The sequence below is a fragment of the Morone saxatilis genome, unplaced genomic scaffold (genome assembly GCF_004916995.1).
Source record: "Morone saxatilis isolate NCDOM2014 unplaced genomic scaffold, NCSU_SB_2.0 Contig8, whole genome shotgun sequence".
NCBI lineage: Eukaryota > Metazoa > Chordata > Actinopteri > Moronidae > Morone > Morone saxatilis.
The window spans coordinates 536189-544143 of record NW_023340257.1 but is presented as its reverse complement, the minus strand read 5'-3'; the positions used below and the strand labels follow the sequence as shown (position 1 = coordinate 544143).

Genomic DNA, 7955 nt, shown 5'->3' with positions numbered 1-7955 from the left:
TTTCGGTGGGAATTTGGCCGTTCCGTGCCAAGCGAGAGCATGGGGTCGAGTAGTCGTGTCGGTTTTACGCCGCTGGTGTGGCTGCTAGGCCTATCGAGCAGGAATATCCAGCCGTGCCAGGATGCGGCCGCAGGCTGACTGCGGGCACCAAGAAGCTTGAGGACGCTCAAGGAACCTGTGCCCGCCTCCCTAACGTGTGCTTGTGTAGACATATTCTATTTGGGTGTTGTGTGCGGTTCCTTGATGTATTGTTCTGCTAGAATTATAGAGTGCGCGCTGGGTACAGTTCGACGTTGTTTTACCGGGGAATAGTTAGTTGGCTTAGTCGGTGGGCGGCGCGGGCGGGGTGGATACTGTTAGTGGAGCTTGCGGAGCTGTGCATTCGTGGGAGTGTTGTCTCTTGAAGACAAGGATGCGCTTCCTAAAGTCACTTCTGCTTTTTCTGCGGCGAGAATGAGGGCACCGAAATTCAAGTATACGTTATGTTACATTTGACTAGCATATCATAACGCAAAGGCGTGTTCGAATAAATATTCAATGTTTCGCACGGGGTGGAAATGTCCGCTTGTAAGACAATCCAATTAATTCAAAACGCTGCAGCACGAGTACTGACAGAGACTAAGAAAAAGGTATCACAGGATCTCCTGTACTTATCTTCTGCGTGGAACTGGCTCACTGGCTAAAGATTCAGAATAGAATTTAGAGGAGATGCCTCTTCCGTCCAGCCCTATTTAAAGCGTCGTTCTATGGTCAGGCCCGCCTTCACTGATCCTCTAAAGATGTCTCATGAGTACCATATGTACCCCCACTAGAACACGTGTGCATTCTCTTGGAATGCAGGGCTACTTGTGCGGGTTGTGCCTATGACTCTAAAAGTAGAAGAAAGAGAAGCACGGGGAGAAGAAAAAAGAAAAAAAGCCAGAGGCTTTCAGAGTTGACCGAAGCTCTCTCCTGGTGGAGACCAGCTTGCAGTTGTGGTTCGGACGGCAGACCCCGCTCTGCCACATGTTAAGAGGTGTGAGCGCTGTAAGACGTTCCTCTCTGAGTAAAGGGTGGTGTATGAGTTAGGGCTGGGCTCAGGTGGAGTATGTCTGAAGCCATCGCTTAGTTATGCTGGCTATAGCCTAGGACTATCGCGGGGGATTTTTCCATTGATGCACTGCAGCCCTCTTGCTGCTCTGCTCTCTCTTTCTGCCACCTCATTCATGTCCCGATGCTCTCACAGTGCAATGTTAGCGTAACTCATTCTTAAAAAGAAGGTCTGCTGTATATCGTCTCGCATCAAGCACGTGTGATTAAAAGAAAGCTGTGGTACGATGGATTGTGTGCGCCCAGATAGTGGGTGTGCGCGTGAGGCGTCCAGCCGCTGAAAGAGAGACAAACCATGCCAGCTTGGTTGGTGCTCTTCGGTGGCGGGCTAATACGTGCTGCAGAGTGTACGAGCGTAGTGTGATGAATATGAAATTCACGAAGTGACAGCGTGTAGAGTGGGTTGCTGTAGCTGCGTGCGTGTGACTCTGAGGGTAGAGATTGTGTTCTTTGTCGTGGTTGTGTGATGCGCCGCGCGCCTGACAGGTTTTAGAGAATAGCCGTTGGCGCGGCCAGCTTTCACCAGATTATGTATGAAAACTCGGCGTAGGGCAGGTGGTAGAAGGTGTGCCCGAGACTACAAAGAAGGCCTTTTTGGAGCCCGGATACGCCCAAACCCCATGGAAAGTCGATATTTTTGATTGTTCACTTTCACTCTCGGCGGATTTTGTTTATTGTCAAATTTGGTTGCCTCGATGTGTGAACAAACTTTCCCGAGAATGTTGGGTTCGGTTCTGGCTTCAAAAGGTGTTCAGTACAGCTCAAAACAGAGTGATGGCGGAAAACGCTCCTCAATTTGCGAGTGGTACGTGCAAGGCGATGTCCGTGGCGTGCTCAAAGTTGAGGCCATTTGGAATCAAATTCAAACTGATGCCAGTGAGCCATTTCAGGGCTGTTATTTAATAACTGTGTACAGATGTGTTATGCAGTGCGAACGCTCAAGTGTGCTGCGTCAGTACGACTCAGAGAAAAGATGGTTGACTGGAACATTGTATTGCGAGCTTGACGTTGGAGAGGTGGTCCGTGGCTTTCCAGTCAAAGTGGCCATTTTGAATTCATAGTCTTGTAGTTGAAAGAACTCGCTCCGCAGCATTGTGTGTGTCTGCGCTTCAAAATTGTCGAGACAGTCAGTGAAGATTTGCTGAAAGTAACTTTGCGTGCTATGTGGACTGTACTCAAAGGGTGGTGTCCGTCGTGCCGATCAGAGGTGCCATCAAAGTTGGCCATTTTTAATCGAATGTCAAATTGCTTTGTCATTTCCGGCATTTCAGGGCTTCTGTTTTAACTAACTTCTCCTACAGATTTTATCACATTGACTTCATATTCCATCACTGCAATGTAGACACATTGGTGATCAAAATTTAATCAAATATTTTCTGTGCATCAAACGGCGTGTCCGTGGCTTGGTGCTGAATTTCCACGGTTCGCAGTGACGAGTCTCTCTTTGAACGCCAGAGTCTTTTGCACGGTGTCTGAAACGCGTGATGACGTGAAGCGGTCGTGACGCAACCGCATCATACCCCGAGTCGCGTGGAGTGCGAGGTCCCGCCCAACGCTGCTTGCAGCTTTAATTATTATTAATATTATTACTACAGTTACTATTATTACTGTTATCATTTCTTATTGTCCCCCATCTATGTGGCTGTTGTCGTCATCATCATCACCATCAGTCACTACTATTAGTGTAGTTGTTGCTACTGTTGTTACTGTGCACCTTTGTTTTGAAAGTTACAAGTCTCGAATCTTTGCCCTCAAGTCCTAAGTCAAGGCTGGCAAGCCCTAAGCCAAATAACAAGTCCTAAACTTTCAGTTTTGAGTCCTATCATAAATAAATAATCATAAATCATAATGAGCTCTTCAACGAATGTTAACTTTAAAAACAGAACGTCAGTGAAGTTTTTTTCTTGGTTCTCCGCAACTTCATTGGATGCTGTTGGATTGGTTCAAACAAACTGGATCTGTGGGAATTAAGTGTCGACTTGCTGAGAATGAATAGCATTAATGTTAGTTATTTTAAGAAAATGAACTGATTAGTGACACGCATCATTTTTAATCTTTGAGCTTGTGGGAAGGTATCAGGTATTTTCAAGTCAAAAGGCTCAAGTCCAAGCAAAGTCACATGTCACTTAAGTTCAAGATGTGTTCCAAGTGCTTTTAGATTTTGTCAAATTGAGCCTAAAATTTGTCCTCAAAAATTGAAAGTCATCAGCTCAGCTGGATACACACTGGTTCCAAATTTAAAGGAAACTCGGGACTGTTTAAGCTGGTACAGCTGATGGCAGACACTGCACAATTGTACAATGTTATTTATCTGTCTTTTCAACATAGACAAGTGTAGCACATAACATATTTAAGTACAGGCAAGGAGAAAGGTTACTAAGGTCAACTGTTATTGGAGCACAGAGCAAAAAGAGGCGGGACTTAGGAAGTATAAATAAAAAGAAATACATATTTAGTGTGACAGCTGATATGGGGCTAAATGGAAGGAAATGAAAAGAGTATGCAACATTTGGCTAATCCCACTCACCTCCAGTATAAGGCCGGCCCATCCCGAGTACAGATATGGACAAAGATAATTTTGTGAGTTGATGCAATTGTATAGCAATACCACATGCTAAGTCTGAAAGAGCTTTACAGGCCCAGCAAAACAACATCTAACGATCACATCTAAGCTCCTACAGTATATTCACAGCAACTGTTGCTTTTAAGACTGTTTGAAGAGAGGCAAGAAATGTTGAACCACCATGTTTCTACAATAGCCCAGAATGGACAAACCAAACCAGGCTCTAAATAGGGCCTTTTGAGTTATTCACAATTTTTGTGGCCACCGTAGTAGCTAGATGCAACTTGACCTTTAAAAAATCTGCTCCACACAGTAAAGAGCAGGGCCAGGGTGGGTCAGCGCTGCCTAATTGGAAAACAGATAGATGGTCCTCACAGTGAATGACCCATCATAACCCCCCAGTCAGCCTTGAGGTGCAGGAATTATTGTAATCTTGTATGATGTTAAGGAAGATAAATGGAAGATGCTATTTGACTTTAAATTGGCACCCAACTGGGCTAAGCTTTGGAGAAGGAAGTGGCTTAATAATGCATGCGCCAATCACAGGCAGTGGTGAAATCATTACTGGCCACAGACATGGTAGTGGGCAAGGTCAAAAGCAGCTGGTTATTACCACAGCTATATTATTTATAAGAGTGATTTTCGCATCAAGTGGCCTTCCCTGAGCTGCAGCTGCTTTCCTAGACCTCCCACAAAGCCAGAGGGGAGGTAATGGGCCAATCAGCACAGTCATGCAGGGAGCCTGCCTGTCATGCTGGGAACTTGCCTGTCATGCTGGGAACTAACCAGGGAGGAGAATGCCATCCACTCCTCAAATAACCTCTGTGGTAATGGTGGGATGTGCCAATGATGATTGTTTAAGAGATCCAACCAAGTTTCCAAACCCTTTCTTCAGAGAACAGGGAGGTTAAACTGTTCAGCTTCTGGAATGGCTTTAGACAATAGCATATGGTTGTACAGTATGTGTAATTAGATTCAAATTAAAAGCTTAATTTGTCATCTACGCAGAGTAACAAACTGAAACTCTAATTAACCCTGGTACCCACAGGAACGTTTGAGAGGTGTACCCCGCAGGCCAGGAGTTTCTGTGGCTGCGTTTGTGGCGGAGCTGAGATAGTTATCACAGCACTAGAGATTGCACAAGCAATGGAAACAGCGGCAAATAATACTAGAGACATTCAACAAGCCAACGGGAGTGTGCAGCCACGTGCCGTTCATCGTGTGTTCAAGGAGAAAACAGCCAAGCTAGTAAAGTCAGTTGAATGTTACCGGTGCCGAGGACCACATTTTGCTAATGACTGTGGCTTTGTATGTGACACTGTATGTGTCTAACTGTAAGAAAAAGGGGCACATTGCAAAGAAGTGCAGAGCTGCTAAGAATAAACAGAGAAAGCATTGGGGGAAATCAAGGCCCAATATGAACACACATCACCTGGAGAGTGAGGAGGCTGAGGAGCAGGTTTCCTTTAACATGCTCAACCTCATCGACATCAGCAAGCCCCGGGCTGAGCCCATCAATGCAACACTGCAGTTAAATGGAAAGGAGCTGGAAATGGAGGTAGACATGGGTGCCTCAGCATCAGTGATAAGTCAAGCTACCTACCTCAATTTGTGGCGCTTAGAGGAAGCGCCTGCACTCAAAGAGACTAATGTCATACTGAGAACATATACGGGTGAGTGCATTCCACTTCTTGGAGCTATAGAAGTTAACATTGCATACCAAGGGCAGGAGGCGACAGCGAGGCTGTTTGTGGTCAAGGGGGAGGGGCCAAGTTTGCTTGGTCGGGACATCCTGAGGAAAGTTCACCTGAACTGGGGGGAAATCAAGCACATGAGAGTGATTGAAGACATCCTAGGAAAGTACGCAGATGTTTTTAAAGATGAGCTGGGCACCCTCCATGGCACAACTTTAAAACTATGTGTAGACCCCAAAGCGCAACCACGTTTCTTCAGACCTCGCCCAGTGCCATATGCCATGAAAGCCAAGGCGGAGGCAGAGCTGGAGAGGCTCCAGCAGCTAGGTGTCATTGAGTTTTCAGACTGGGCAGCCCCGATTGTGCTAGTTTTGAAAGATGATGGTGAGGCGCGCATCTGTGGAGACTACAAACTGACAGCAAACCAGGCCTCACAGCTCGATACCTACCCTCTACCACGGGTGGAGGACCTGTTTGCTACTCTGGCAGGTGGAAAAACATTCATAAAACTGGACATGAGTCACACGTACCAGCAGCTGCTGTTGGACGAGGAATCCAAACAGTATGTCACTGTCAACACCCACAAAGGGTTGTTCAAGTACAATCGTCTGGTATTTGGCGTCGCATACAGTCCGGCTATCTTTCAATGCACCATGGACAATCTGCTCCAAAACATTCCCCATGTGGCAGTCTACTTGGATGACATTTTGGTCACAGGTAGAACAGAGGAGGAGCATCTGAGTAACTTGGGCCAGGTGTTAAAGAGGATGGCAGAAGCCGGGCTGCGGTTGAAGCGTAGTAAGTGCTTTTCCAAGCTCCAAGTGTCACCTACCTGGGCCACAGGATTACGGCTGAGGGATTCTTGGCCTTAGTGAACTACTATGGCAAATTCTTACCTGACCTCTCCACTTTACTGGCCCCCCTCTATCAGCTACTGCATAAAGACAGCTCATGGAAGTGGCAGCAAGCCCAAGAGGCAGCATTTCAGCAGGTAAAACAACTGTTACACAAGGAGTTCGGTCTAGACCTGGCTTCTATTTGGAAAAAGTGTCCTGTGAGATAACTTCTGTTATGAATTGCCGCTATACAAATAAAATTGAATTGAATTGAATTACACTCTGATCGACTGCTGGTCCCCAGACAGGGATGTCATCCTGTCCTGTGACGCTTTGCCCTATGGTGTGGGGGCGGTCTTTCGCACCAGATGGAGGACGACTCTGAAAAGCCGATTGGATATGTGTCACGCACTCTCACTTCAGCAGAGAAAGGGTACTCACAGTTAGAGAAAGAGGGACTAGCTGTGGTTTTTGCTGTAGAACGGTTTCACCAGTACCTGTATGGTCGTCCCTTTACCATCTATACAGACCATAAGCCCCTTATGAGTCAAAAGGCATCCTGCCCATGGCTTCAGCAAGAGTACAGCGCTGGGCACTAACCCTCTCAGTGTATCAGTATAAAATAGTGTACAAGGCAGGTAGCGAAAATGCCAATTCTGATGCCTTTAGTCGACTCCCTCTTCCAGACACACCAAACCAAAGTTTCCTGCCCCCAGAGACTGTGTTCATGTTAGACAGGCTGTCTAACACTCCAGTGACATCAAAGCAAGTCAAAATGTGGACTGGGAGAGACCCAGTGTTACCTCAAGTTAAGAGATGGGTGATGCAGGGCTGGCCAGCAGCTGTTGAGCAGGAGGTGTTTAAGCCCTATTTCAAGCATCAGCTAGAGCTAAGTCTGGGGATCCAGAGTGATTGTTCCACCCCCAGGGCAGGCACAGGTGATGGACGAGCTGCATGACACCCACCCTGGCATGTCCTGGATGAAGAGCCTTGCCAGGTCATTTGTGTGGTGGCCGGGGATGGTCAGTGCTCTAGAAGAAAAGGTAAAGGCATGTGCACAATGTCAAAGTAACCAAAAGATGCCAGCACCCGCCCTGCTTCACCCATGGGAGTGGCCTGGTCGTCCGTGGTCGAGGCTCCACCTGGATTTTGCTGGTCCATTTATTGGTCACGTTCCTAGTACTGGTAGACACACATTCTAAGTGGCTGGACGCACACATCATGTCAAACATTACTGCCTCAGTCACCACAGAAAAGCTCAGGAGCATCTTTGCTACTCACGGGTTGCCAGATACTGTTGTGACAGACAACAGTCCCACTTTCTCCAGTGAGTTGTCCCAGGAGTTCATGGATAAAAATGGTATCTGACATGTCCGCATGGCTCCCTATCATCCAACAGTCAGTCAGTGTTACAGACTAAAACTTTGTCACAGTGTTTAAGGGTACTGCACCCCGGAACCTTTATTAATTAACCCAGGTACCCCCAGGAACGTTTGAGAGGTGTACCCCGCCCCCGTTGACATGTGCGGCTGCCTGCGTGATTCTACCTGTGTATGAGTGCTGTTGCAGACGTTAAGTAAAGTCCGTTAACTGTCCAAAGTGTGTGTGCATTATTAACCATCTAAGGTTATAACAGCAAACTTCTAAAAAGATAATCATCATGGGTATCATGTACAATCAACAACAATAGGTCCCCATACAGTACATTATACAAATACTATAATACTTATGTTAAAACTTATATGTTGATTGTTCGTTGAGCTGTAGCTCATG

The 7955-nt window shown here is 46.6% G+C and overlaps 1 pseudogene; it reads left to right on the top strand.

The window, feature by feature from the left end:
* The first annotated feature begins 5161 nt into the window (after positions 1 to 5161).
* On the top strand, positions 5162 to 7622 carry LOC118341924 (annotated as a pseudogene).
* Positions 7623 to 7955: the final 333 nt, after the last annotated feature.